Source organism: Monodelphis domestica, chromosome 1, assembly GCF_027887165.1.
Source record: "Monodelphis domestica isolate mMonDom1 chromosome 1, mMonDom1.pri, whole genome shotgun sequence".
Taxonomy (NCBI): domain Eukaryota; kingdom Metazoa; phylum Chordata; class Mammalia; order Didelphimorphia; family Didelphidae; genus Monodelphis; species Monodelphis domestica.
Window position 1 is genome coordinate 5,490,415 of NC_077227.1, and position 16,962 is coordinate 5,507,376.

A 16,962-nucleotide genomic window follows, 5' to 3' on the forward strand; every position below is an offset into this window, starting at 1 on the left:
AAACAGAACTTTGGATCCTGCTCCAAGGCTCCACTGACCTCTATGAGAACTATTCATTTTCCACCCTTTCCTACAATTGAGTTCCCTGTGCTGTTGTCCCCACTTCTCTAGACTCATCCAAAGAGCCAACTTGGGAACCCAACAGGCAACATCCTGGGGCACTCTTAGGAGTTGGAACTGAGGTGATCTGGAAAATCATGAGACTAGCCATATGCTTCTCTGAGTGTCTAGACTAGTATAGTGCTTGCTGAGAAATATGGAGTAGTAAAAAGAGCACTGGCTTTGGGAAGGGTCTTTGGGCCTCAGTTTCCTCATTTGTACAAAAGGGGATTAGGCTAGATGGTTTCCCCTGCCCCTACCTGACCTGATCTTGGGACCCGCTATGGCCCTCCCCCTGTCTCTTAAGATGTTTGTTGAGGTGTTCTACGTGGCTTTTGCAGGGGTGCAGGAGTGAGAAGAAGGGGTAGAGAGCTACAGGATGAGCTGTGGCATGACTAGAGCCAGGCACTTCACACACTCAGACCAGAAGGGCCCTGGGCATGTCTCTGGCTGGAGAATACCTCTGTTGGCTGGCGTAGCCATTCTTTGTGGCACTTCCTGTATCTCCCTCTCTCTTCATTCCCAGATATCCTCAGGGCTATTCAGCTGACCTCTTTTGGAGGCCTCCTTGCTCCACTGGACCACTCCCTGGGACTCAGCCTTCTGTGTGAATGGGTCCTAGACCCAGAGGCCATTTGGCTGGAAAGCTCAGCCCTAGTCAGGATCCTGGCCTTCCCTTGCAGAGACTACACCTGCCCAAATTACATGGTTGGAGGGAATTGGCCGGACACTCAGGGCCGAGTCATTGGCCCACGAGCCAGGCTCATTATACTCAAGCCTAATTGCTTGTGGTGACTATTCAGCCTGACCCATGTCTACAAGGCTGGCTTGCTAAAAAGTGCCATCCCCGCAGGCCACCCCCAGCTTGGCAGGGGCTGAAGGGTTGACACCTGCCTGGAGCACTTCCAAGGTCCTTGGAGCCCAGCGTGGGATGCTGCTCAGTGAGCCGCAGGACCTGCTTCCCTTTTGTGGTGCAGCCCTCTTTGTCCAGGAAACTCCTTGAATCGAGAACACAGTGTGACTGTCGTAGGAGCAACGGGCAAATAACCCACCACGAGGGGTTTTCCTCTGCTCTCTCTGACCGGAATGGTGGTCACAGTTTGGATCCGGAGCCCCTGACGATGGGCGAGCCATTCTGAGGCCAGAGTTCTTTTGATTCGGACTTTGAACCCATATCCACGCTGCCTAGTTGGCCCTTGATCTTCCTTCCCGGTGAAGAAAGCGCCAGACTCCAATTAAGTGATTCTCAATGTATTAAAAGCTGTTTATTTGCCTGTGCCTGGGCGGCTTCTCCAGAAACCTCAAGGTCATTCGTTATCCATCCCACCGTCTGAGCGCGCTGGCGCAGGAAGCCGGGCAGCAGCAGCAGCGGCGGCGGTGGCGGCGGTGGCGGCGGCAGCAGCAGCAGCAGCCTGGGCTGTATTTCTTGTGTCCCCATCCTCATTCCCTGAGTGTGAAAACTTTATTGCTCATTATCTACTGGGCTGTGATGAAGTGACAGATGATTTATTGGGAGCCCCAAACTGTGTTTCAATGGTGAACATTTTTATCCTTCTGTATTGCAGCCCTGCCAACCCCTTCTAACTGCTGAGACAACAAATAAAGAAACTCCATGTTGGAGGGCCGGTGACGATCACTCATAAATGTCCACGTTCCCAGGCCCGCTCCGGTCCTAATTTGATTCAATTCCCTTTTGTTGCTTAAAAATTCAATTTGTTTAATTGAGCTGTTTGACAGTAAAGGCGGGATGGCGGGCATTTTAACCGCTCACATTAAATTTCTCTCCACATAGTACTTTTATTAATGAGCTTCAGAGAAGGTTGCTTTAATTTAAACGTGGTGACCTCACCGGCTTATAAAAAGATCTCGGGGCTTTCGTTCTCAAGGCAGAATTAAAGCGAATCAATGCGAGGCCAGGCAGGGGACAGGAGCTATTTCTTCGTCAGGCAGGGAGCGCTGAGAAAGTCAACGTGGGCGCTGACACTGGATTACTGGCGCCTCGCCTTTGCGTGGGCGTGGGGGCGGGCACGTGCGCGTGCCCGGCGGGGCCTCTCCCTTTCCCTTCCTTCTCATCCATGCCACGGGGACGCCAGTGACCACTTGATGAAGAAGTCCCGCCTCGGAACGGTTAAACCAGCGAGGGAGCGTCTCTCTTCACCCATTTCCAATGGGAGGAGGAAGGAGCCGATAATGGATTGCCCATTGTCTGCTTTTTACAGGGTTACCTGGTTATTGACATTTAAATAGCTGAACAGCTTTTCCTTTAGGATTAATAAGATACACAGAAACTGGTGTGTGATTCGGAAGGTTTACTAAACTTTAATCTGTAAAATTTAATAGCGATCTCCAAGTCATTACGGGTGTGTGGAAGGCGGTGCGCCTTTACAAACACTTTTCCGGCAATGAATTATGTTGGCAGAATGGGCTAGCTGTGTATCATTACGTCCAGGTAAATGCCAGGATGATGACATAATTGGTAGTTGGGAATAAAATACAACCCCTGTAAAATGTTACTAAGGTAAATGCAGAAGGATTGTAATTCATTATACATAAACATGACTCCCGGTTATTTATCATTGGGTGAAATATAGAATAACTTGACGTTGCCAGGCATTGTTCTCCCCGGCCTTCGCTCCCCCATTCCGTGTTCCGCCGCTGAGCCTTGGCCCACTTTCAGAGAGGGCTAATTTCTTTTATCCTCCCATTTTCTGAGAATGAATTTTAAGTCACCTTCCCCGAGCCGGAGAGTACGTCGTCTAGAAAGTCTGCGTCCTAAAAAAAATGGCCTTGTTAAGAATGATATCCTGCCCATTGGAGACAGTGATAAATTTACGGCTTTGGATTAAAGGTCAGACGGCTTTTTCAGCCATTAGGACAGCCCTGTTCCACAAGAGCCGCCTGCCTCCACGAGGAAATCCGTTTTTGCACACCGATGCCTGTTAGGTTAGTTTCAGCCGAAAACAGAGGCACGGCAGGATCGCTGGGAAGCCACAAAACCCATTTTCTACCTGGCCAGCCTGTGCCTGGCTGGCCCGAGGCTATTATTTAACTTTTAACCTCTTGTTCACACAGCATACATGCAGAAAAGTACCCTGCGCTGCATGGGGGAGACAATCCCAGCCACGCTTGTTTAAGTCACTGGTTACACGCTCGGCCTTGTATGATTCCAGGTTTTTTTCTGGGAGTCTTTTTAGCCCACTTCTTGGGAGCTAGGCCTTTAACTGAGTGCAAAAAAGGCCTTGGTCAGACTTTCTTTTGGCCATTTTTTTTGGGTGCCTAATTCTAAAATATTTTATCAAGCTTCTTCTGTATGTGCCTACCAGGCTCCTGTCAGGTGCAAGATGAACTACGGTATAAGGACAAGATATCTCTCTTCCTCATGACCATCTTGAGCAGCAGTACATGATGAATTATCCTTTCTGTCACTCGGAAATTCCCCTCTTCTGCACTTAAGGCTGGCGAAATTACACCCCAGTCCTAAAGGAGAAAACATCTGAGGTGACAGCTGTAGAGAACATGGCAAGCCACCAGGCCATTGATGAATCAGCTGTTTTTAATGGGACAAGAGCCCGGCTAATGGACTTCCCTCAAATTAGAACCATCTCCTCTCACTGAGCCCCATTGTTCTAAGCCGGGGTACCAACTACACATTGATTAAAAGCAAGGGGAAAAGGAGAAATAGACATTCAGAATAATTTCACCTCAATCCATGACTCCTTGGGGTGAGTGGATAGAATGGTTCTTAATGATGTCAGAGCCCAGATGCCTTTTGGGAATTGTAGAAACAAGGGAGAAAAATTCCATTTTCCAAAATGATTTCTCCCTACTATCCCTACTCCTAACACACACCCTCCATGATTCATTCACTCACTTACTGATTTTTTATTTTACTTGTTTATTTTACTGATTCATTCAGTCATTTGTTCATTTATTTCTCTATTCATTTGCCTACACACTAATTTATTCTTATATTCCTAAAAGTTCCGGAGTCCCATTCTCAACAAAACAAATGAGGTGAAGGTTTCAGTCTTCAGTTCACTTTAAGCTTTATCGTTGGCCATTAATGCTAGGCAGACTCAAGAATTTTAATGTGAAATAATTAGCTTCTTTAGGTGAGGAAGAGGCTGCAGTGTAAGCCTATGAGGGCTGAGCCTGCTTCAAGTCTGTCTTTGTATTCTCAGTGCCCAGCTCTCTGATTGGCACTTAGTAGGCACTTTGTAGAGGCCTTTTCCCCCCTTTTTGCTTGCCTGAATTAAATTCAAATAAAGGAGTATATTGGTGGTGGGGGAACCACCCAGAAATGCAGAAAGATTCCTTACCTGCTTCTGGTTAACCACATATATGTGACTCAGCTTTGAGTGTGGTTTTAAAGGAATGAAGCAATCCCCTCTCTGGCTGAAAAGACAGAAGAGCTAATGGCTTAGTGGAATTTTCCTTTAAAACCCTAATCTTCCGTCTTAGAAGCAGTACTGTATATTGGTTCTAAGGCAGACTATCAGTAAGGGCTAGGTGATAGCAGTTAAGTGACATACCCAGGGTCACAGAGCTAGGACATGTCTGAGGCTAGATTTGAATCCAGGACCTCCCCTCTCTAGGCCTGACTCCCAATACACTGAGACACTTGACTGTCCCTGACTTAGTGGATCTTTTTAAAAAGAGAATGCCTCTCTTTCTCCTCTCTTCCTTTAATTCTACAAAATGCTGATGAGTAATTCAGACCATTTCATTTGATGTGATGGGCTAAATGGCCTTATGAAGATGAATGCCTGACACTTTTGTGTTATCATCTAATATCTATTTTCATATTTGTCATATTGTGACAAAAGACACATATTGCTTAGACTAGACAAAAAATCACGGAGGAAACCAAGTCAAAAATGGTATGTTTCAATTTTCATTCAGACTCCATCGTTCCCCCTGTGACAGTGAAGATGCTTGGCCAGTTGTCTGGGACTTTGGAGATGAGATTCGTCTTCAGCGTAGGCTGGACCAGGTCCATTTGCAGTCATGCCCTCTCTGGGACTCAGACATTTTCTAAAAGGTTTTCATGGAAACTGACCTGGAGATTGCATTAATTCACCATTGGTATTATATTGTTGGAGGGCCAATGAACAGAATTACCTCTGTGGTTTCCTCTGGCGAGAGAGCTTAGTCTTCACATATTTGAAAGAGAAACTAGTCAGAGAAGCATTTCCTCCAATAGACTAATTTCTTTGTAAACACCAGAGAAGCAAGGCAACCCCTGGACATTCATATCCTGGTATGATGAGGTGTCCAATGACACTCTTCTGGCTTGCTCAGGTCCCCTCAAATGGCTTCTTTCACAGGGGTGCTTCCATCTTATGCAATCTAAACAAATCCTGGTGAACCTCCATTCCCACTTACCCAAGGTATGCCCTTGGAAAGGAAAGGTAACTTAGCCAACTTCCCCTCTCTTGCAGGAGATGGCTTATGTGTTCCCTTCTGTCTTGCTATCTAGTCATGAGGCTTGCTCATTTGTGTGGCTGTGAGCATGAAGCCTGCCCTGGAAATGCTTCTGGGAAAGTCTGACTTTTTCTTGCTTTCCTCATGGGTGCTCACCTTTTTTGCTTCATTTATCTGACTTTTTTATTTGAGAATTGTTTCTGCTTTTAGTTTTCAAATTTGTAATTACAGGTCATCCTGCTAATATTTAAAAATAGATTTTTATCCCCTTCATGAAATATTTCCCAATTACATTTTAAAAAGTAACTCATTAAAAAATGAGCTCCAAATTCTCTCCCATACCCCCTTAAGAAAGCAGGCAATACAATATTGATTACACATGTGGAATAATACAAAGTGTATTTCATATTAACAATGTTGAGAAAAAACCACAAACACACAAATAAGAAAAATAAAGAAAATTTAAAATTACGCTTCTTCAGTCTCTCCTCATCGATCATCAGTTTTCTCTCTGGATGTGGGCAGCATTGGCATCACTGGTCCTTTGAAGTTGCCTTGGATCATTGTCTTGATCAGGCTTGCTAAGTCTTTCAGGTGATCATCCTTACAATATTGCTGGTACTATTTACGATGTTTTCCTGCTTCTATTCACTTCACTTTGCATCATATCCTATAAACTTTCCCAGGTTTGTCTGAAACCATCCTGGTCATTATTTCTTATGATGCAATAATATTCCAGCACAATCATATCTCACAACTTGTCCAGGCATTTCTCAATTGATGGAAAAATGCTTATTCTCGATAGATGCATAGACATTGTCTTAAAGATGTATCAGAGATTGCAATATAAGCCTATGGGCTGGCAGGTTCTGATGTCTTCATGATTTTCTCCTTGTTTGTATAGAGGGTTTTAATAGGGGAAGCAAAGAGGTCCGGGGACATCACCCAACCTCTTTGATGATCCTGAGCTCTTCCTATTAAACCTACATTTTAATCAGTAGGGTCTCCTGGTGATTCTATAGCGCTAAGAATCACAGAACGTCACCACTTCTTCAGATCTCATCTGAAGGGATGGAGGGTGACTCAAATGTGGTGGCTTTGAGATGGCTCTAGCACCTTCTCAAAGATGATTTGACTTTGAGAAGAGATAAATAAAAGATCGTACCTGATTTTTCTAACTGGAAAAAGATGTGGGCCAGTCATGAAAGAGATGGACACTCTGAGTGTAGCTTTGGCATTCACAAAATAGTAGAAGACTCAGAGAAAGACTCCCTCAGTTTTAGTATGTTGTCCCTGGAGGGTTTAAGGAAGAAATGAAATAAGAATTTCTAAAGATAAGAAGAGATGGATGAACAGTGATCTGATTGACTGACTCTTGTAGATGTGCTGATCCAATGAAGAAGAGACACCAAGAGGCTTTTGTGCTATGAGATCTGTTTGCTTGAATCTACAAAAATGGGGTAGCTTTCCTTCCACCTCTGTAGAATGTAAGTTCCTAAAGGGCCGAGACTTTCTCACTTTTATACTGGTATCCCTATCAGCCAGCCCAGCACTAGGTACACAGTAGGTACTTTATACATATTTGTTGATTATACATAGCCAGAGAAGTAATACACATTTTTATTTTTTCTGAATTAAGTAGATACAAATTTTTGGATAGACGCATAAAGGATACTATAATAGCAAAGGAGATATTGGAGTTAATGGTAGCTCAGGATGAGGAATACCAGAGAGTACAGACACTACCTCATATTGTCATCCCCTCTGCCCTTTTTCCCAAGGGAATCTAGAGTTATTTAGGTTAGTGACCACCCCAAAGGGTCATCAGAAGAATCAGGTGTTTTCATATGATGAGAAAAAGAGAAAAGAGAACAACACAGAAGTTAAATGGGAAAGAAATGACTTATTCAAGGATATGTGGATTGATAAATGAAAGGATGATTGGGATTCTGGAGCAGAATGAAATAGGAGAAAGACATAATGAATTCCCACAAAGGTGGGATTTCTTGAAACCAGAACTCCCATCTGACAACTGGAAAGAAACATTTCTTTTTGCATTGGACAGAAGAAATTAAAAAAAAATAAAGCATGGTAACTCTAAAGATCAGGGGCTAAAACCTGGAGCTCTTTATATTGTCCCAACCTCTACCAAACTGACTCCTTTCTTTCCTCCCTTTCTTCTAATCTGATTTCCCAAGGAAATGTCCCTCTAGGCTTTGGCTCTCATGTTCTAGCTTAGTATGGGAAAGTGTTTGAACTTTTAAAACTGGGTAACATTTGCAGATATCCATCACCATCTCTTCTCTTCATGTCTCTGGTTCTATTTCTCTTCATCAGTGTCTGTCTATCCATCTTAGTATGTTCGTCTGTATCTCTGTCTGTCTCTGTCTCATTCTCTCTGTCTCTCTCTTTGCCTCTCTCTCTCTCTGTCTCTGTTTCTGCCTCTCTCTCTCTCTCTGTCTCTTTCTCTAATTCCCCCCCTCTATCTCTCTGCCTTTCTCTCTCTCTGTCTCTCTCTGCCCCTCTTTCTGTCTCTGTCTCTCTCTTATTCTCTCTGTCTGTCTCTGTGTCATTCTCTCTGTCTCTCTCTCTGCCTCTCTCTCTCTCTCTCTCTCTCTCTCTCTCTCTCTCTCTCTCTCTCTCTCTCTGTCTCTGTTTCTGCCTCTCTCTCTCTCTATCTCTTTCTCTAATTCCCCCCCTCTATCTCTCTGCCTCTCTCTCTCTCTGTCTCTCTCTGCCCCTCTTTCTGTCTCTGTCTCTCTCTTATTCTCTCTGTCTGTCTCTGTCTCTCTCTTATTCTCTCTGTCTGTCTCTGTGTCATTCTCTCTGTCTCTCTCTCTGCCTCTCTCTCTCTCTCTCTCTCTCTCTCTCTGTCTCTGTCTCTGTTTCTGCCCCTCTCTCTCTCTATCTCTTTCTCTAATTCCCCCCCTCTATCTCTCTGCCTCTCTCTCTCTGTCTCTCTCTGCCCCTCTTTCTGTCTCTGTCTCTCTCTTATTCTCTCTGTCTCTCTCTGTCTCTCTCTGCCTCTCTCTCTGTCTCTGTTTCTCTCTCTAATTCTCTCCCCATCTCTCTCTTTTGCTGCACTGACAATGCACAGAAGATCCCAGGATTGTGAAGACCACAGAACAAAGACAATAAATATGATCTTTTAAGGGTGTCCACAAACAAGGCCACTTTATGTGCATGATAGCAATGGTGTCCATTTCACAAAATCACTTAGTCTCATCATGGCACCCAGGTAGGTAATGGAGAAACTGCCATCCCTATTGGCAGTGTTTATTTCTAACCTTCATTGGTCTTCACATCAGTAATAGAGAATTTTCTGTCCCCTGAAGCCCCAGGCTGGCAGACATGTTTTGGGTCATAGAACAAGAATGTCTGATCAATACAGTTGAAAGCAAAGCTGAACCTTAGAAATGCAATTGCCGGCATCAATGTGCCAGAAGGATGCCACTAAATATTCGATGGGGCCCTGGGTGGCGATGTCACTGGTGAGCCAAGGAGAAGGCTTTGGACAGCTGATGTCAGCTCAGGTCTGTGATCAGGCATTTGTGGGTTTGGAGCCCGTGCTGGGATTTGGATGCATTTCAAGAGTCTGCTCTGTTCCTCATGCTGGGTGGGATATTAGACAGACGGTCAGATCCGTCATTTCTGTCGATCTGAGGGGCAACCTAAGCACCAGGACAATTGAGCTAAAGGAATCTTATATTGAGGAAAAGATTAAGGATTTTCTGTTAAAACGAGCCTCACATCTGTTCGCCGTGCTAGCCAAGGAATCCACCTGGCAGGGCTCAGTTATGGATGAGGATATTTGAAGTCTGTTTTCTCTGCTGTCTTCTCTGCCCATTCTTCTCCCTCTCCTTTTGCCTCATTCCGGCACCTCGTTCTCCTCAAGCACCTTTCAGGTGACGAGGTTGCTCTTTCATCAGGATTTACTTTCAGCTAATTGGTAACGAAGTGTCCTCCAAGGAAGTGGATTCCGGCTCAATGGATGTCTGCTAGTAAAGCCAGGAGACGCCCACTTTATAGATATATAGCATTAGTAGGGGTTCAAGCAGGTGGGTGGAAAGTCCCCTTCCAACTCTAAGTTCTGGGATTCTGGGTTTAGCCTTCAGCATGGAATCTTCTCCGGGTATTCCAGGGTAATAGAAATACTAAATCTTTAGGACTCATCAGGGCCATAGAAAGGCCTGGGGGGGAGCGTGGGGGAAGAGGAGGGAGTGGGATGTTCATTGGAGAGCAAGGGATTCCACAAGCATTAGACACTGCTCTGATTACCTCCAGGGGCTCAAGGCTACCAGTGACCAGTCTTAAGAACATATCACCTCTTAGGCAAAGGATGCTCTATGTTTTGTTAGGTCATGAACCCTTTTGGCCATCAGTCTGGTGAAAACTCTGCACCAGAAACTGTTTTTTAAATGCATGAAATACAATATTAGGACTATAAAAGAAACCAATTCTATCAAAATACAATGATTAAAATTTTGAACAAAATAAAGCAAGGTGGTGCAGTGGAGAGTGTTAAATATGAAGTCAGGAAGATGTGAGTTCGAATCCAGCTTCAGAAACATGCTAGCTAAATGACTTTGGGCAAATCATTAAACTTGTTTCTTTATAAAATGGGGATATAATACCACCCACCTCCTAAGGCTGTCATAAATGATTAAATGAGATATTTGTAAAGTGTTTAGTATAGTACCTGGCACACAATAGGGACCATATTATTATTGCCTAATATTATTATTGTGGCTTTTGGTATTATGGATTCCAGATTAAGAGCCCTTGCAGAGGGATCATGTTCGACAGAAATTGCTGGTTTTGGCATCATGATGATCTGTATTGCAATCCAATCTCAGACCCTTACTAACTGTGTGAACATGGATAGGACATTTATCCCCTCTGAGCCTCAGTTGCCATATGTAAAATGGGAATAATTATAGCACCTTCCTCACAGTATCATTGGAAGAATTAACTAAAATAACATATAAAGGACTTGAAAAACCTTAATTTGCTATAAAAGGGTTGGATACTTCGCTATAGAAAAATTGGGCAGGAGAAATAATGAAAAGGATATGATTGGAGACACAAATGACTAGAGTGCAGAGGGGGGCTTCTCACATGGTAGGAGTCAGGGATGACCAATGGACAGTCTCTCCACATGTTTTGTTGGTTACAATGAGAGAGCTAGCTAGGGGAATGCCTATACATTCTGGGACTCTCAGAGAATGGAAGATCTCCAAGTACATATAGTCAAGGATGGCTCAAGTGTAGGACTTGGACCTGGGCTGGAGTCATCACCATTGGAGGGCTTTTCCCTGTCAACGATAGCTGAGATCCATTGAAAAAGAAATCGTACCAGTGAGCTGTCTGAGGCCACTTTGGACGCATGGAAATTGATGGATATAAGTTCCCAGACCCCTTGGTGGGCTAGAAAATTGGGCTCATCTTGGGTGATTTTAAAGTGTGCTATGGGGGTACCTTAGGGTTCCAGCCTCTCTGTAACTGCAGATAGCAGCAGCCAACACCCCCTCCCTACAGAAATGCTGATTTCCCCATTTGAGTGATTGCTGAGCAGGTAATATCTCCTCTGTTTGTTGGAGGAGCCACTGCTCTGCCAGCATCTAATTCATTACTCATTAAAGCAGTTTGAAAGGAAGCACAGAGTGTACTAAAAGGTGCTATATAAAACCAAATTAAATGTATTTTAGTGGAAGGGCACTCAGCCCGTTGTTTCCAAGAAAATCTGATAATTAGGACTGTGGCTCAGTGAGATGGTATAATCTACCTGGGAAAAATGCTTATTACAATCATGCCATTCACACAGGCATTTGTAAAAATTGTTTCAATTACAAGACATATTTTAGGAGTGCATAAGTTGGCTCTTTAAAAATCATTTTGGAAAGAAGCTTTCCATTCTGGAGCTCAACCTTAATGTGATCAGTTTCCTTAAAATTTTTTTTTAAAGTTGGCTTAGCAAAAAACTGCTTTTAGGATACTCTGATCTCTAAAAGAGTTTTTTAATGTATATATGTAAAAGTTTTACTGTTGACTTTTGTTGGTTTACATCACAGTTATTTCCTGATTTCTTTATGTACAGTTTAGTAACTTTATGGAACATTGCCTTCATTTGAAACAAAGAAAATCAATTAAGCCAAACTAAGGAGTATAGTTTGGTTGCGTATGCAGCATTGCATGGCTATAGCTCCCTATCTTTCCAAGGAAAGGGGCAAGGACCATTTCTTCAGGTATTGTCTGAGGCCAAAACTGATCATCACCTGCTTGTCTGTGCTGTATTTTTCTTACTGTTTATGTTGCTAGAACATTTGAATCAGATTTTCTTATGCAAAATCATCTTTTAAACTTCTCAATGTGGGTTTTCCAGATGTGTTTTGAGACATGTCATCATGAATCCAAACACCGTTATTGACAACCAACACCTGCAGAAACTTTTTTAAGAGCCTAGGTGGTGGACCCACTTAACTTTACCAACTTCCTCTTCAAATAACTTAATAAAAACACTTCAAAACAAACTTTAGAGTAGCAAATTCCCCAAAACATTGGAGGGAAACGATTTTCCAACCCAAGATAACTTAGAACATTGGCAGAAAAGGTCTATCAAACTGGGGTGAGAATGGAGTGTAGTGCAGCATAGGCTGCCCAACAATACAGTAGCAGACCTTGGGAGAAACTAAATCAGTAGCAATAACTTCCAGAGTTCTTAGGCCACAGACAATAAGAGGATTGAAAAACTGGTCAGAACAAGATTACAAAAGTGCCTTTACTGGCACTTGGTGCTGGACTCTATTGTATTGCCCATATATGGATTCTGGTTATAGCCCTGAGCACTAGCACCAGAGCTTGAAGCTGCAGAGGAGCTATAGAGGGACTGTGGTCACAGTTTAGGGTGGGAAAGTGTGCTTCTAGTCACTCACAGACCAGAGCTTAGGCCAGGGACTAGTAAACACACTTCACTAGATCATATGACCTTAGAAGAACAGTCTCCCCAAACTGGATCTGCAAATAACAGCACAGAAAAATCTGAAGCTTGGGGCAGTGCCCCCTCTATTCTGGGAGCAGAGTCCAAGTTTAATATAAGGTTAAAAGCCAACAAATAGACAAGAAAAGTGCACAAACAAGAACAAAAATAACCTGATTACAGAAAGTTACTACAGTGATCAGAAAGGGAAAAATAAAATCAGAAAAAGACAACAAAGTCAAAATGGTCACAACCAAAACCTCAAAGAAAAATGTGAGTTGGTCTCAGGAAAAAAAAAATACCTGAAAGAGCCCAAAATTATTTTAAAAATCAAATAAGAGAGGTAGAGGGAAAATGGGGAAAGGAAATGAAAGTGCCACAAGAATCAAAAGCTTGGTAAAAGAGATAAGAAAATACTGAAGAAAACAATACCATAAAAACAGAATAGACCGAATGGCAAAAAAAAAGGGGGCACAAAAATCCACTGAAGAGAAAAATCCTTAAAAATAGAAGAATTGGCCAAATGAAAAAACATATACAAAAATTCAGCAGAGAAAAGAACTCTTTACAAAGTAGACTAAGCCAATTGGAAAAGGAGGTACAAAAGCTCACTGAAGAAAATAGTTTATTAAAAATTAGAATTGGACAAGTGGGAGCTAATTACTCCATAGGATATCAAGAAACAATAAAACAAAATCAAAAGAATTTTAAAAATAGAAGAAAATGTGAAATGCCTCACTGGAAAAAGAATTATCCTAAATAATAGATGGAAGAGAGTTAATTACAGATTTACTAGGCTTCCTGAAGTCCATTATCAGAAAAAGAACCTAGTCAAATAAAATAGAAATTGGAAGAATCCTTTGATCACATCCTAAAAGAGATCTTCAAATGAAAACACCAAGGAGTATTAGAGCCAAATTCCAGGGCTCCTAGATCAAGGAGAAAATAATGCAAGCACCTAGAAAGAAACAACTGAAATATCATGGAGCCACAGTCAGAACACAAGATTTAGAAGACTTTGAGTATAATATTCTGGAAGGCAAAAGAGTTGGGAATATGACCAAGAACTACCTACCCAATAAAATAGAATAATCCTTCATGGGATAAAAAGAACTATTCAATGAAATACAGAGCTTTCAAGTACCAGATGAAAATACCAGAGTTGAGTGGAAAATTTGACTTTCAAATACAAGCCTGAAGAGAAAGACAAAAAGGTAAAAAGGAAATTATAGGGGATTCAATAATGTTAAACTATTTACATTCCTAAATGGTAGGATACTTATAATTCCTAAGAACTTAATCATTATTAGGGCAACTAGAAAGAGTATACATAGAGGGTATAGGAATGAATTGAATATGATGGGATAATATCTATAACAAAACAATTAAGGGGTGAGAAAGAGGAAGAAATGAAAAAGAGTGGTAGAATGAAATAAAGTATCTTATGTAAAAGAGGTAAGTAAAAAGCTTTTACAGTGGGAGAGGATATGGGAGAATGTGGACAGGGGAGCAATTGCACCTTACTCTCATTGGAATACTCAAAGACAGCATAACATACACACTCAGCTGGGTTTGGAGATCTCCCTTACCTTACAGGAAAGTGGGAGGGGAAGCAAAACACTTTTGAGTATGGCTATTATGAAAGGAGAGAGAGCAGGATAAATGGGGGAGGGTAAGATGTAAGGAAATTAAAGAAATGTTAAGTGTAAAAAATGTATAGAGAATTTTTCTGATAAAGGTCTCATTTATCAAATATATAGAGAACTGAGTCAATTGTATATGAATATAAGTCATTCCCCAATGTACAAATGACTACAATGTACAAAAGGATGGGAATAGGAAATTTTGGGATGGAGTAATCAACGCTATCTATAGCATTTTGTCTATAGATAAAATCTATAGATTTTATACTAGAACATTACAAGGTTCTAAATAATTATTGATTAGAGAAATACAAAACAATGAGGGTGCCACCTGACACCTCTCTGATTGGCCAATATGACAGAAAACAAAAGTGATAAGTATTGTAGGAGAGGCAGGAAAATTAGGACACTAATCCATTGTTGATGGAGTTCTGATCTGACACAACCATTGTGGGAAATACTTAGGAAAGGGCTCTAAAACTGTAAATCCCCTTTGATCCAGCAACAACACTATGAGGTCTGTATTTTAAGGAGATTTTAAAAAGGGACCAATTAGTACAAAAATATTTATTGCACCCTTTTGTGGTAGCAAATAGTTTGAAATGGAAGGATTGTCCATAAGTTGATGAATGTTATATGCTTGAAATGGAATACTATTGTGTTATAAGAAATGATAAGCAGGATGATTTTGGAAAAACCTGGAAAGACTTATGTGAACTGATGCAAAGTGAAGTGAGTAGAACAAGAAGAACATTGTACACAGTAATAGTAATATTTTTGATGAACAACTGGGAGTGACCTAATTATTTTCAGTAAAACAGTGATCTAAAACATCCCAGAGACTCATGACTAAAAATGTCATCTGCCTTCAAAGAAAGAACTATATCTCACTTTCTTTCTTCACATACTTCTTTTTTTGCTTATAATCTCTTCCACAAAATGACTAATATGGGAAAGTGTTCTACATGATATGATTGCACATGTAAAATCTATAACAAATTACTTACTGTCTGGGATGGGGAGGATAGAAGGCACTAAGGGAGGGCAAGTGAGAAGGAGGGAGGAAGAAGAGAATCTGGGTTCTAAATTCATCATATAACTAAGACCTTTCTCTCAGAAATTACCCACAAGCTCCTAATTGCCAAATCTAATGGTCTTTTCCCATTCTTCATCTTTAGCAAAAGTCTATTTTGTGTCTGGTTCAGAGCTTACTTTGGCACTAATCACACAGGAGGTGCTTAGGAAATCTTTTTAGAAGGATATATAGGCTTAGTAGTTGGACAAGCTGCTTCCTATGCTTAGGATGTTCTCCCTGCGCATCTCCTCCATTTGGAATCCTTTTCCTTATCTTGGGTGTGACCTCTGAGACCTTTAGAGTATTACAGAATTTAAGAATAAGAAGGGATCTTTGCCAAAGAACAAGTCTGATCCAATCCTTGACAACATATCTGGCATGTAGCTTTTGCTTGAAGCCCACCCCTGCAGGGAAACTGCTACATACACAACCATCTTGCTTCCCTTTGGGAAAGCTCTAATGATAATGAAAAATGTCCTGCCATCAAACTTAAATCGATCTCTTTACCACTTCTGCCCAATGTCAAGCGGAACAAGCCTAATTACTTCAACGCTACCCTTTACATACTTGAATACAATTCTCATATCTCTTCTAAGTCCTCTCTTCTCCAAAAGAAATACCTCCTGTTTGTCCAAATCATTTCCATGTAGCAAGGTTTGGAGGCCTCCTCTTGGCTGTTCTTCTCTTGATGGTCTTTTCCTCATTTAGTCCTGGGCCCCTTACTCATGTGGAATGGAAGCTCCTTCTCTTGTGTTCTACTTTGCTTACCATAAGTCTGGTTATCCACAAGGCAATCAGTGAGCTATAGAAACACACACACACACTCACACACACACACACACACACACACACACACATATATATATATATATATATATATATATATATATAGAGAGAGAGAGAGAGAGAGAGAGAGAGAGAGAGAGAGAGAGAGAGAGAGAAAGAGAGAGAGAGAGAGAGCATATAATATAATTGTATGTAGTAGTGGTAGTCTCTTGGTGACCGAGAATGACGATTGTCTTTGTGCAGTTTCATCTACGGTGTACCCTCCTGTGGCTTTGGAGTCCAAAGGCTGAGGTGCACAGTTTGTGGCACGTGGGGCATGGGACGCCAGTTGTTATGGGAGGTGCAGTTGTGGCCTGGTGTCGGCGTTCACGCGCAGCGGCAAGATGTCGACGTCGCTCATCTTCAAAGGTGGTGGCGCCATGGTGAATGTGGGCTCGCCAGCTGCTTCTGTCAGAGGCAGCGAGTTCTAGTGGCTTTGGTGTCATGCCAGCCCACTTCAAGTTGGACTTTGGCTGATCCTTGAATCTTTTCTTTGGTCGGCCTTGTTTCCTGAGTCCAGCTGACAGTTCACCATAGAATACCTGTCTTGGTATTTGCGGTGGGTCCCTGCGGATGACGTGTCCAGACCATCGTAGCTGGGTTCTGAGGACCAGGACTTCGATGCTGGTGGAGTTGGCTCTGTCGAGGACTTCCTGATTGGTGATTCGGTCCTGCCATCGGATCCTCATGATGGACCGGAGGGAGCGTATGTATATATATATTCTTAAATACATCATTTGCCAATAGTTGACTACTGATACTCAATGCTAATGTTGTAGTCAAAAGTTAGCTATGACCAGCTTTTCATTTTCTAGGAAATTCCTTTATGCTAATGAAAGAGCAATGAACAAAATGTATTTATATATGTGTATATATATGTAAATATATATGGATTGAGGTGATTGACAGAAAGTTGAAAC